Source organism: Anopheles coluzzii, chromosome 2 (genome assembly GCF_943734685.1).
Source record: "Anopheles coluzzii chromosome 2, AcolN3, whole genome shotgun sequence".
In the NCBI taxonomy this organism is placed as follows: domain Eukaryota; kingdom Metazoa; phylum Arthropoda; class Insecta; order Diptera; family Culicidae; genus Anopheles; species Anopheles coluzzii.
The window spans coordinates 6,070,245-6,084,179 of NC_064670.1; the positions used below are offsets into that span (position 1 = coordinate 6,070,245).

At 47.7% G+C, this 13,935-nt stretch overlaps 1 protein-coding gene across 2 annotated transcripts in view; it reads left to right on the forward strand.

Moving 5' to 3' along the window:
* The first annotated feature begins 224 nt into the window (after nt 1-224).
* The window catches only part of LOC120948703 (bumetanide-sensitive sodium-(potassium)-chloride cotransporter), a 28,560-nt gene continuing 14,849 nt past the window's right edge, over nt 225-13,935 (forward strand). Inside the window, exon 1 of one of the 2 annotated variants that reach the window (XM_040365335.2) lies at nt 225-451. The gene's annotated coding sequence lies outside the window, so the exon portion shown is untranslated. The remainder of the gene's footprint in view (nt 452-13,935) is intronic. The other variant, XM_040365334.2, reaches the window with a different exon arrangement.

The window sequence follows — 13,935 nt, forward strand, 5'->3', positions numbered from 1 at the left end:
GGAAATGCAAAAGAAATAAATAAAGGAAGGGCTAAAATGATTCCTTTGCAATAGCGCCGGAATATCTGCATGCGTTGCGCGTTGTAAACAAAATGCAAGAGAGTGTGAGAGAGAGAGAGCGCGCGCGCGCCCGCTCGCGACCGGTAAAGGGGCGAACGAAAGAGTTGAGCGATTGCTGGAACGAGAGAGAGAGAGAGAGCGCGCGCGCGCTTGCTGGAAGAGAACATTCAGCGAACCGATTACGAGAGTGAGAGAAGCACCAGCCGCGTTGAGTGCGCGTTTGACTTTGCACGCGTATAAAACTGCTGTTGCGCGAAATCGGCGGCTTTTGTTCGAGCGTGTCCCTCGTCAGTGCGGTTTGGCGACGGTTTTGGTGTCCCGTTTTTCGACGTGCGGACGTGCCTCAATTCAACAAGCAAAAAAAAAAGGCAAGTGAAGCCGGATCGCGCAGGTTAGTTTTGCGGTGGTAAATTGAGCGTGACCAGACAGCGATGCGCGACAGTGAACCGTCCGCCGGCGTGGTGACAAATCGTGGCCAATAGTTTGGCGTCAAAGTTGTGCTATCGCAATCGAAACACAAAACTACCGGCGAAACCGGGGATTAGTCAGTAAGAATGTAAACTCGTCATCGGACACTCTCTCTCGAGTGTGTGTGTCATCAAGTGCAAGGGTGATTACACAGCGCGCGATGTTCCCTGATAATGCGTGTTCTCTGGCAGGAAGAAATCTCGGTTGTGTCCCATGTCGAGAAAAGATGTACATGTGTGTTTGTGTGTATTGTTTTCCCTTCTTTTTAAACTCGAACAAACGGAACATTCGGACCCATCGTTCCTTCCCCGCTCATTCCACCGAGCCAGTTTATGAATGATAGTGGAGGGTCCAAGCGAAGAAGAAACGGGTTTCTGCCACGGTTCAAGGCAGCGCCGGCCGGTTGAGTGGACTTTGGGTTTGAGAGTTCGAATCGAAGCTCGAACAACGTGCCGATGGCCATGCGGGAATGGGCGGGAAGAGAGTCCCAATTGGCCTGGACGGGCAGAGTCGCGCAGTCAGTGCAGACGGTTTCTTTTTTATTGCATTGCGCAAACTGTGTCTGTGTGTGCGTGTGTGTGTGTGTGTGGCGGTGAAAGTTTCGGGTCCGAATCGAAGGTTCAAGTTCGCCCAAAGTGTCCTACAGAGGAGTCATCGAAATGCAAGAAAAACTGATCGCCGCTGAAAAGGAAACCCTCAGTGTGTGTGTGTGTCTTTCCGTTTGTCTGAGCCGTTTTTGTTTCGGTTGTTTGTCACACGCGCCCAAACTACCCTTTGCCGAAGTGGCTACCGGTTTCCGGTTGGCTCCCCTACCCCTTCCGTTGCAGTGTTGCTTCCGGGATGTTGTATGGGTTTTTTTTTGTTCTGCTTGCGCTTGCACGGTCCCATTTCGGCCCAACTGTTATGTTGTTTTTTTGTTTTTTTGCCCGTTTGTTTCCCTTTTGACAACTCCCATGGTTTCCTTTGATGTATTTTTTTTGCTTCGTTGTTGCTCCACGAGCCTTCTCCCGGACCTGGCAACCAAGAGTAGTCACTCCAGAAGAATGTACCTTATTATTTTTTTGCGTTAACAACACTGCGTACAAATCGGATATGAGTTTTGCGATCGAAGAAGCCGGAGACACGGGCCACGAAAACACAAACACCAATGGCAAAGAATCCATACGACAAGCGAGAACATGAGTCACGCGAATGTTTGGGAAAGACCTAAAATTGGAACACAACATTCGGCAAAGCAAAGGGGGTCACAAGAGCGTGTGAGCGTGTGTGGACCATGTGGGGGAGCGGGAACAGGCTTGTAATACGAACCGGCGATTAAACCCATCATCAGCGGGCGTGTGCAATCATCTGTGAAGGTTCCATTTCCGCCCGGCTCTCATAGAGGGGGGCGCGCACCCAGCAGAGGTTCTTCCCGCGGCAAAGAATGGCGCCAAAAACTGTCGCACATGGCATCGCAGCGGACAGGTGGTGGTGGTGCGGCTGTTAATCCACAGTGTGTGTGTGTGTGTGTGTGTGTGTGTGTGTGTGTGTGGCGTTTTAAAAATTTGAAGAAGTTACACACGCGCGTGTGTCGGTTGGCCACGACCTCTAACGCCAGAACAGTGGGACAGCGGAAACAGCATAAACCACATGCCGGGAGTGTATGTTAGTGACTGGAAAGAACTGTGTTAAAGAACGAACGGACGTGTGTGTGTGTGTGTGTGTGTGTGTGTGTTGGGCAATCCCTTTCGGTGTTTCGAGTGTTTGGTCGGCGTGAGTGCGTGTGTGTTTGATGTTGATGTGATGTTTTTTTCTGTGTCTTTCACGACAGACAGATCTTTTTAAACGGTCTTGCTTTATTTCCCATTTGACCCTTTCGGGTACTTGACGGGGGTTTTTTTTTTATTGGAACGAGGTATAATTGTTGGAATTCGATTTTTTCTCCTCCCTTACCGTATGTGCTACGAGTGTGTATCGCCGTTTTCTTTTATTTATTTCGTTTTTTTTTGTGTGCGTGTGGATGTTGTGAGATGTTTTCATTCCTTTCGGCGGATGTTACAAGTGTTTGTTTGGTGTTTTTTGTTTGTTGCTCTTTCCTTTCTCTATATTCAGTGCGAAACTTTATTCGCCAAACCTCGGGCGATTAGCATCGAACAACACACACACACACACACACACACACACACGCACAGAGACTGCAGTGAATTGTATGCTGTGTAGCATAATATTGACACAGTTTGTATTACTCGCTCGCGCGCGCACCACTACCACGTGGGGGAGGGGAGGGTAGGGGGTGGTTGGGTGGTGTGTTGAATCCCTTTCTTCTGCGCGGAGCAACAAACAAATAGTCGCGCACACACCAAAAACTTCTCCCCACATTTCATGTAAGTTTTATGCTTTTTGCCGACCGATTTCATCCGAATCATTATGATGCAGGCCTTTTGTGCAGAAAGCTTTCTTTTTCGTGCACAAAACAAACACAACCTTTGAGGTCATGTTTGTCCCGGGCCCCATTCCCCATTCGCCGAAGAAGATAAATAACGCCTATCGGCCCCAAGCGGACCGCAGCGGCCGTTGGCGCCCTTCCACTGTACAATGACGTCAGAGAGCGAAACGCAAGGTTCGTTGCTGTCTAGGGGAAGAGGCTGATTTGCGGGGGCTTTTTTCCCGAAAATATGACTACCAAGAAAAGATCACAATAAACCCCAATTCCTTCTCAAAGGGATGTGTTTGGGATGGATTGCTTTCCCTTTTGAAATCAATTCTGCGTAGTTATCTCGTTTTTCAACGTAGTTCTCATGCTTCGTTCTAGCTAAGCTTTGAAAAAAGTATGTAACGTTTCATGCTACTTTATCGCTTCAAGTTCGATCGCTCGATCGAGCCGATTCTCTACCGTGGGTGGCATACTGCAAACAAACTGGCACCGTACAATGTATTTGAATGGCCTCACCAGAAGTTACACACAACGAGCGCACAACAACGCCGATCCGGGGGACATGCGGTGTTTATGTCAACGTGCTTAGAACTACACATTTGCACAATGCATACCTTCTTGATCGGCTTGATGGCACCCCCCCACATCACCTGCCCCAGAGTGGGGGCCTTTTGGGCAGCAAAGGGAGGGGAACCGGGAGGGAGCTTACGTCAGTTCTCTCTGTTCAATTGTCATCTGTGGCCGCTCGATTGTTAGTACAGTTTTATGAGCTCCACATGCCCGTCTTCTACCGGTAATGCTCTTCTCCCCGCAATCATCGATTTACACTTACAGCGGCGAGTGCAATAATTGTTGAAATGATGTGCCCTCCGCGACTTATAAATAGCGTTTTAAGTTGATATGGCTGTAGAAGTACGGTGGGAAGGAAGAGCGGCCGGCTGGGTGTGGGGTATTAATCGCAAATAATGAGCCGCTAATGCTTCCTCCGCCACAACTATCTGCTGGAAGCACTAACACTGGTCCCCGTGGCTGAAGCATTGCACATTAACCTTTTGTTGCGGCGGCGGCTGGGTGATAAAAAACGGCGGGGTTTGAAATTAAAAGCAGTTTCGATGACATTTTCGATTGCAGGCAAAGTTTGATGTCGTTCGAGGTTAATATCTGCTTCTGCTGTGCAGTGAGATATGTCGCAAAATGTCGTAAAACTATAACACCATAATGAAGCGTTTGTTGCATTAGAGTGGCTCATTAGATGCATTGGTAGGGGAAGCAAATTGAAGGGAACCCCTTATTTTTAGTTTTGGAGTTTGTAAAAAAAAGGTCAACCTTACTTGCCTTTAATGCTCTTTCACTTCAAACGAGACCGCAAACGAGAGACCGCACTCGTTTCTCCCGCTTGTCACTAATTAGCGTAATGAAATTCAAACTGTCTCCGTAATGGCTGTTTAGGGTTTGCTGTTTTATTGTTTATAATGTTTGAAGCGAAGCGAACGACAATGTTGTAGCAACACTTTAATGATGTGTTAAAAAAAATAACCCAACAGAACAACAGTCCATCCAGCAGGGGTTTTGTTGTGCTCCAAAAACGGGGTGGAACGCACTTGCTGCGGCAAGATCAAACCTTTGCTAAGATTGTGACCAAAGGTTCTTCAAGGCAAACAGCAACCCTCCAGAGTACACCGAACGTTTAGTTCGACCGAACCCTCTTGTCCTCTTGCGTAAGGTTTGGGTCGTAAGATTAATCTATTTTAAATTGACATGTCCTCTTGACGCTTGCTCGCTATCCTTGTTTAATTCCTTGCTCGGCAGAGATTGGCCCGATGTATGTGTGTGAATGTCTGTGTTGATTAAATCTTTAACCCTGATGTTTCATCTCAGAACGTTTCGTGTCCTGAGGTCGATTAAGACACCGTAAGGGCCACCAGCTCTCACTTCCTCAAGGTATCAATTCCCAGCACGAATACATCCCCCGTTCAGGCAAAACCTTCGTGGTTCCGTGGTTCACCCCAGATCGTGGACAGTTCAGAAGTCATGCAATTGACTGACTGTGTGCGTGTGTGCGTTTGCCCTGCCGTGTGCACAGGGAGACGTGAGCACCTAATCGAGCACTAGACACGCGCCCGCGCCCTGCCCAACGATAAACGGCCTGTTTGGCTAAAGACAAAACTACGGCACGTTTCCTTCGTGTAGCGCACTTAATTCGACCCGAGGGTGACGATGACCGGGTTGCTGCTGCTGCCGGTTGTCTCAGTCTGTTCGTCCGGTCGGCAGTGGGGTCTATTCGCGCTCTGGCCAAACCACACCACACCACGAGAAAGGAAATTATCAATAAACGTAAATAAACCGGCCATACCTTGCGGTGGGTTGCGGTAAGAGAGATCGCTCCAAACGATCGCCGCCCCTTGTGCGCTTGTGTCTTACCGAACCCCGGGGTCCGTGTAAATGGTGATCTCCTCGTCCTCGGTCACCGTTTGCCGGTCCCCATGTTAAGCTGATAACGCTGAAGGCGGGCTAGAACATTAGCATTTTGGAGAGAGAGGTTGGTGAGATGTCGATGTGCTTCTGGGATGTAGGTCGTCACCACCAATACGCCGATGTCGGAGGGCGAAGGAAATTTGAGGCGAAAAGTGAAACACAAACATCCTAAGAAGGGGAGGACCTAATGGTTACGAAACACGGCCAAACAATGTCAAGAGCGAAAGTCACCTAAGCGGGCAAGTTTGTGTGCTTCAGTGTGGAGCTATCGTAGATCTCGTGTACTGATCCGCTTCCGATTTGTGACTAATATTAGTCCCTTTTAAGCCGCTGAACCTCCTGAGGGGGTCTGAGCAAAACCGGTGCAACCGGAGGAAGTGGAAGTTAAATTCTTTCGCCCCTGCAAGCTCGGCAGCAAAATCGCAAACTAGCCGACAAACACCGGATGGTGGATGGATTGAGGGAGAATTTGAAATTTAAATTTTCGTCTAACCAACTTAATGAACGGTGGCGACGCGCGCCCGCGTTTTGGTGTGTTTGACGGGAGCGGCCGCGAAGATGCCGCGAGGTTGGTTGGGACAAGGCACGGGAAAGGTAAAAGAACGGTCTAGTTTAGCCTTCGAGCGGCGGTTGATTTGATTTTTTGTTTCGCTTTAGTTTTGGTGAAGGGGGAGGGCCCCGCAGGGGTGATTCGCTCGGTCGGATTTATGATTATGAACAAGAAATCCGTTTATTGTTGTTGGGGAGATAGCCAAGAGCCGGCAGGGAAAATGAATGCCCAGTGGGTGCCCCGTGCTGAAGACATGGCAGGAGTGCAGGCATTAAACTTTTCCTGGAATGCCGTGTCTACACCGGCGCTAAACGTGCTAAAGTATGCGATTAGGAGCAAATTATTTCCTAAAGAAATTCAAAGCTTCGCAGGGAGCTGCGAGAGAGCGTTGGACATGGCGGCACGGTGGTGGCACGGCTATTAGCTGTCTATTAATTAGAGTTTATTGGATTACCAAAATGCTTACCATCTATCCCCCCCCAAAATCTGACAGAGCGGTAGCCTGTGAAACGTCGGAAATGATACGCCATTCCGCGGTTAAAATCCAATCAGGGGTGTAAAACTTTTCCAACCAATCGAACCGATTATGGAAAACGGGGTTTAAAGTGTCCCACTTTGGCAATTAAACGCGAGCTCTTTAATTGCCTTAACAACCGGACCATAACTGTAAAGCGATCGATAGCGCCCGATAATCCGGTATCACCCTTTGACACAGTCCGCGCTACTGGCCGCGCATGGATGGCGTAACTGGCGCCATTAGCATGGTTCGATTCCTTGTGCCCAATTCGCGGTAGATTGCAATTGCGTTTGCCTAGAAGGACGTCGCCAAAGTTTATCATCATCATCATCCACCAGAGCTCACCTCGAAGGGAGAAGGCACGTTGTACCTGCGGCATTTGAGGCTGATTGAGCCGCAGCTTGTGTTTGTCTCGTTTGTCGATAAATCGTACCCCTTTTCGCAAACCGTCGGCACAGAAGGGGGGGATTCGAACGCACGATCGTTGGCAATAGAAGGTGAGGGTTTGCCATTTATGGGCTTTGCGCGAGCGCGCGTGAGAGCACCAAGAACGTAAATAATGATGAATGTCTGTGGACGTGAATTTGCTTGCCGATATTGTAAACCATTTATTAAACATTGCCGTTCGCGCCGGATGTTGTTAGCGTTTGTTGACGATGCAATTGGGTTGGTTTCGATTTTTCAGCGAGTGTCAAACAAACAGCGCACAAACGGCATATTACTCAACCTTGTCTAAACAACAAACGCGGATCAACACCGCGTACCATCCAAGCCAGGCCTCCCAGGACCAGGACTCCAAACGGTTTGGAAGGTACACACTGCTTTTATGCAAATGGTTCATGGTTGGGGGGCAGCGAAAAAGCGCTTAGTGGAAGGTCCAAATAAAAAAAAACTTTTTTGATCTGCACACGGATGAGGCTGTATGTGCACCAACGTACACAAATATCAGGCTCAAATGGTGTGTGAGCGCGCAATTTCATCGCCACAGGCCAAACACACTGCAGAAAACATTCAGTTGTTGTTGGGGCGTGAGTGTTACGCGGGGCGACGGGTCCATATGCTTGTTCATGTTGCCCTTTTTTGTTTATTCCGTTTGTAAACTGTGCGCTTTTTTGTGCTCCGAAATCAACCGTTATCCTCCTGGTACGGTATGGGGTTATAAAATGGGCAACCCATCATGTGCACACATACACGTTTTCTCGCATGGCAGTATCGAGTTGATGACTGTGAGAACCTAAAAGCACTCCCCAGGTTCGGTGGTTCTCGGAACGAAATACAACATGCACACAGAGTTTCATGTGTCTCCGAGAGCATATGAACGAACGTTAGAAGGTTCACATAGATGGTCAAGCAAAAAAGACTAGTCCGTATGAAGAGGAGAGCTTTGACTGGATTGAGAAGTAATGTTTCAACTAAACAGTTCCAATACTTTCAATTAATTCAATACACTTTACAAATAAATACTGACCGATGACACGCCAGAGGAGATTTCCCGTAAACTTCTACATTAATTCGGGAAGCAATCAAACACACACTGATAGTGCTGAGATTTGAACCAGTGACTTATCCGTCGCCAAATCCTCACCGTATCGACTGCTCCATTCAAGGCAGGCGCTGGAAGCGCACTTTGAATTCGTTCTGTATCGTCCTCGCCAAGCGCTCTCGGTTGTCAATAATTTCGCACCAACCATCACTGTCGTCCGCTGCCTACGGGTCAACCATATGGAAGAAACGTTGCAAAAGCCTTATCGAGCAGGCAGGCTGGCACCAACAGACACAGCAACAGGTAGTTTATTTCGCAAGCTGTAACGGCAGCAAATCGGTCAGTCAGTCAGCCACCCAGCTGACGGGGTTCGTTTCGATTAAACGTTGAAGGACGGGACACGGGCTTGGCATATAAAGATGGGTCAGCTTGTGCCCTGTTGGTCGATGGTAACAAGTGTGTGCACTGTGGTGATACCTGAGCGGATGGCACTTGGACGTATGGATGCAAATAAAATGCAAACCCGGTACGATATGCCCTTCCTCCCATCGTACTGGGAGAGATGGGGTTGGGCCAGTATTTAATCAACATGTTATTGCTGGAAAGAGCAGACGGAAGACGGGTCTTATAGACCAGAAGAAACCGAGAAAAGGGAGGGGGGGGGAGTATTATGTTGACAGACTCAGGCCTTTTCCTCTCTTCACGTGGCACATAAATAATGGATGAGTGTGTGTGTGTGTAGTTTGTTTGAATTTAATCGGTGGTGAGCAAAAAGAAATAACAACGCCTCTCCTGTGTGTGTACCTTAGGACGAGGCGAGTGAAGATGCGACAAACATACACATAAACACACACACCCATACCCCCATGCTTGTGTGATGGATGGACTGCTCCGATGCTTCACGACGATGCTTGATAGTTTCGCGGAGATGATAACGACCGGCGACGGTAAACATTATCGCAACAACGGATAGTGGCCGCCAAGCATCGTTTGCTGCTGCTGCTGCTGCTGCTGCCGGAGCGACCGCGCACTATCAGCTCGTTTACAATCAATTTCTTCTGAATCGGTTCTCCGGTGTGTACGGCTACGATGACGACGAAGATGATGATGACGATGATGCGGTCAATCCTGCCTGGGGCTGGAAACACAACGGTTGCATCCATGGCGAGCGAGCGATGCACCGTGACCTTGGAAACATTTATGCAGTTGCGCTGGTTGGGAAGGATGGTTTTCGATGTAACACGACGGAGTATTGTGTATCGTTGGTCGTTACAGCTTCATTCCCAGCATTTGTATTTGTTTACCTTTGGCAGAGCGTTCCTTAGGTGACAACCAGAGCCAGATCAGGTGAGCGGACAGTTATTGTTGTGCAAGGTTTCTGCCAACCTTGTAACTGTTTTGCTAAGTCGCTCACTGACGTTGTTGTTTGCGGTAAGGATGTACAGATTATCTCCGTGTAGGAAAGATTTGCTGTATTGTCTTTTTTTTCTCAACAAAATATGTGAGGTAAAAAATGAGAGATTTATATCAAACGAGATTACCAATATTGCCGGAAAGCACGAAGAGACTAAAAAATCTGTGCCAAAAGTTTTGCATGCTACTGACGTTTCATTCATGCTTTTGTTTGGAGAATAAAAATCTGCATACTGGCCAAAATGGACTGGCCGTGGGTCGAGAATGTGGGGAAAAAACAATTCGCCGGGGATAATAGGCACTTCAAACGCGCTCAACCGTGGAAGATTTAGGCGGCGTGGGTACTAGTCGGAAGCGGAAACGCGCACTGTGCGCTGCGCCGTGTTGCGTAAAGCTGAAAAGCTCACCAACGCAGCCGAGAATTCTGGTAGCAAATATTTCCCATACCGGAAAATATGCAGCACAATACAGGCACACGACACACGTCCATCCCCGTATCCGCAAGGTTCATTGATGTCAACAAGGCAGCATTACAAAACGTCGGGGGCAAAAGCGCCGAGGGCCGGGAGGGAGCCAATTAAAGGTGAACAACAGATGGTGCCGTACTTGTCACCAGTTCTCGGGTGTATCTATGGGTGAAACTCGGTAAAAATCGGCCAATTCAACAGGCCCATCCGGCCGACCGACCTGTACATTGGGCTAGCTGCTTTTAATGAACGGACATCCAATTATTCGCGTACATGGATATTTGCGTAATAAAGCGGTGCCTGTCTGCCTGCCTGCCAGGTTTGTGAGCTTTACTATTTTGCACCTCTCTCTGACCTCTGTCAATTGATACCGTTTGGTCGGATTTCAGTTGTTGCTTCGGCTTGATATTTGGCTCTCACAATGTTATGGAAAAAGGTTTTTGGAGTGGAGGAGTTCACTAAAATTCCTCACTCAGTACGGCGCATGCAATTAATTAGTGCAGCAGCAGTGAAGCAGCATTCCACCATTAAATTCCATTCGTTCGCTCGCATCGCTTTTAATCAATGAATATGCCCCGCGCGCGTTTGGCACGTGACAATGGGAGGCGGCCTTCCGGTGGAAGCGCCAATAGGGATTATTCAATGTGTCAATGGTGGTACACGGTCAGACGGTGGGACAGTTGGTGTGGCATAGAAAAATTGCTTTTTAAATCACGTACGTAATTCGTTAAATAAACGAACATATATGATTTAGAAGGTCGCCTTTATTATCCATCGAAAGGTTTCATCAGGGTTGTTTGACGCTGTCAGTAGTCTTCTTCTTCTATTTGGCGTAACGTCCTAACGCGGACATGCCGGCCTATACAGGCGGCTTTCAAGACTTAATTCATTACCACGTAACCGGATAGTCAATCCTTTCTACGGGAGGACGGATCCGTTCTGGGCTTGAACCCATGACGGGCATGTTATTGAGTCGTTCGAGTAGACGACCGTACCACGGGACCGCCACTGTCAGTAGTAGAGAAGGTAATTCAACATTCTTGACCTTTTTGGAATAAATTCATGTTGAAAACCTACCAATGCTTAGCATTTACTTTCAGCTGCTAAAACAACACTATGAGATAGTTCGCTGGGTGTGCTTATTAAATGCATTGTTTTTTCCTGTTCATTCCACCGTTTGTTTCCAGCGTTCATTTCGCCAATCTGCATCTGCTCAATCTTCGGTGCCGCTTGTTTTTGCTATTGCTGGTTCCCTGTTGGCCTTGCCTTGCGCCTGTGTAGCGTTCTGTGTGCCGCAGCAAAGCAAAGCAAAAATGGGTACAGAGAAGCGAATCTACGAGATGATAGTAATTTGCCTTCGCGATGGGATTGGGTTGCTTGCTGTGCACACCGATGAGCATAAATTGCATATTGATTGTTAACGAGCCAGTAAAGGGAAGCTGGACCAGGGGAAAAGGACACTGGACGTAGTTGGGGTTTTACTGCTCTCCTGCCCAGCTCCTGCTTCGAGTTTCGTACCCGGGCCAAGGTCGAGGATGAAATATTAATTACAAATCTTTCTTCCCCTTGTGCACCTCGTTGTGTTCCCGAAAGGGTTTATGCAATTTACCCGGGCGAAGAAGCATCATGTTGGTGCTACATAGGTACCTTGTGCTCGACCAGCACAGCAACAGGTTAGGGAAAGGATAGCGCGTTAAAGTTGGTACACGTTTGCAGCGCGCAAAGCTGTTTTCAAGTGTCCTTGTAGTCGTTGGCTAATGAGAGGCGGACGCTGCTAAAAGGGGGATTTGTTGAGTTTGGGCCATTTTTCAGTAATATCTTAAAGGAAGAAGCATCAGAGAATGAGCTGTTGTTGGGTGTTGCATATATCTATATGTAAGAGGATCTCTCTTCCAAGGAATTAGCAGCCCCAAGTGTTGAGAACGAATTTATCCAATTAAAGGCGTGCAATCTTACAACGAAGTTTATGTACATAAAATCGTCCTACAATGTAAGCATTACGTTTTAGCAGTCACCATCACCCCGCGATGTTATAACATCCATCTTTGCATAAACGGTTAAGTCACTGTAATTACTAAACGATTTCTACAAAAACAACCCATCAAAGCGACATTAGTCATCGGGATGTGGCTGACTGAGCACAGGACCTTTATCATGCTCTTATCGTAACTGCGCAAAAAAGCGATGCCTATAAATTATGTACACGCTTTAACCGTTTCTTTAAGCGCAAAAGCAGCGAATTTACTTCTACAGCCGGGGTACTGTTTGTGTTACGCTGACAGGCAAACCTATTAAGAACCTTGAAACAACAGTTCGGCGAAATTCGGTGTTCGGGAATTTTTTGGCAAACATCCTTGGTACTAGGAATCGTAAGCACAACAACACCGCCCTTCGCTACCAGCAACGCCCGACAGGGGTCCCATGTGATCCGTTTAGCCCCAAAAAAGGGGCTAATGTTTGGAAGATTGCTTTCTTCCAGTGAACAAGCTGTTTCGTTGCTTGTTTTTCACCACTCGTGTGTCGTATTGGGGGACACGTACTCTGGTTTGTAGCTGTTGGGGAGGAACTTTTTCTGGAACCTCGGCAGCAGGTGATTTAGTTCGGTCGGAAAAGGCGCTCGTCATTGTCTTCCTTTCGAAACCCCCCCCCCCCCCCCCCCCCCTGCCCATTGTGGTGAGGGTGCCAACCAATCGAGCCAGTCCGGCGGAGTTTAAGCTCCTCTCAGCTCCGGTTGATTAAATGCATCGCCATAAATCATAGCTTCGCCGGGTGGAGTGAGAGAACGCTCGCGGAGTCTGGGCGCACCTGAAACGCGCCGTCAACGTGTGTCTCTTGACACGGTGGGGCACCGGTGCCATTGCCGGGTGACTTTGTAACTTTCCCGACCGGTGGGGGAGGGTTGTTCAGAGGTAAGGAGTTTGGTCGTAAATCAGGTCAACCCGTTAGTCATTTTAATCGCTTGCGAAGGAGAAGGGGAGTAAATTTGCATGCAGAAAAATTGACACCGTGTGACACGCGGTGGACGGAGCCAGCCAGCTAGCTTGCCGAACGGAGGTTAACGCACTGCACTGGTGGATACTGAAGGTCGCGCCGAGACACGTGGGTCTCCGCGGATTCAGTTTTGGGTAATGTCATCCGTTATGGACATGTCTTGAGTCGATCGATCGGCATGTCTAAAGTTATGGTAATGGGATCGTAATGAGTTTTTTTGTGTTGGGGCCGTCATGGAACTGGCTGTAGGCGGGTGTGAACATTGTGAGATTTAGACCGGGTTAGCTGTTTGTTGGGGCCATACAGAAGGGAAATGTTTTCATTGTATAGCTCCGCTTTATGACACATTTATCATATACAGTGGAGCGCCGTTTATCCAGGCTTCTCGGGACTCGACCTCGGCCGGATATGCGAATAACACGGATAATGAGTCAAATGATATATTTTATCACCAATTCCTGAATAAGTTTTGGAAAAATTAACCATGAATTTTCCATGAATTATAGTGTTTTTTGTTATGACAATGTGCTCTTATAACCGCTTCTTCAAATATCGTCCTCATAACGCAATGTCACCTTTGTATTGAACTGTCATTTCTCAACAGCACGGATAAACGGACAGCCGGATAAAAGGTACCGGGATAAACGGCGCTACACTGTACTTTGCCTTCGGGGGGTCGATGTGTTTGTCGATACATTTATCGGCTGTGTTGCATTACAGATTTGTAAACTATCTTATTGTTTACTTTGGAGATTTGTTGTAAATATTTTGATTACAATTTGTTAAAACAGTATAACACGAAAGAATATAAACACTCTATAAACTCCCTGCGAAGTCACCGCGTTCTGAATGTAATTGCCTTCACGACGTAAACTACCTGCACCATGTGTGTGTACCCCGCATTGTTAAATATTTATTATTTACGATGCATTTTATCGTATTGAGCAATTATTAGCATACAGCGATCGCCAATCACGCCATCAAATAGTGCTCGTTTATTATGGATCGCCACTTGTAAACATTTAAGTGGCTGCGTACACTAATTTATATGCTTTTATAGCCCAACCTAATCAATAACCACCGGCGGCCGGTTGGTGT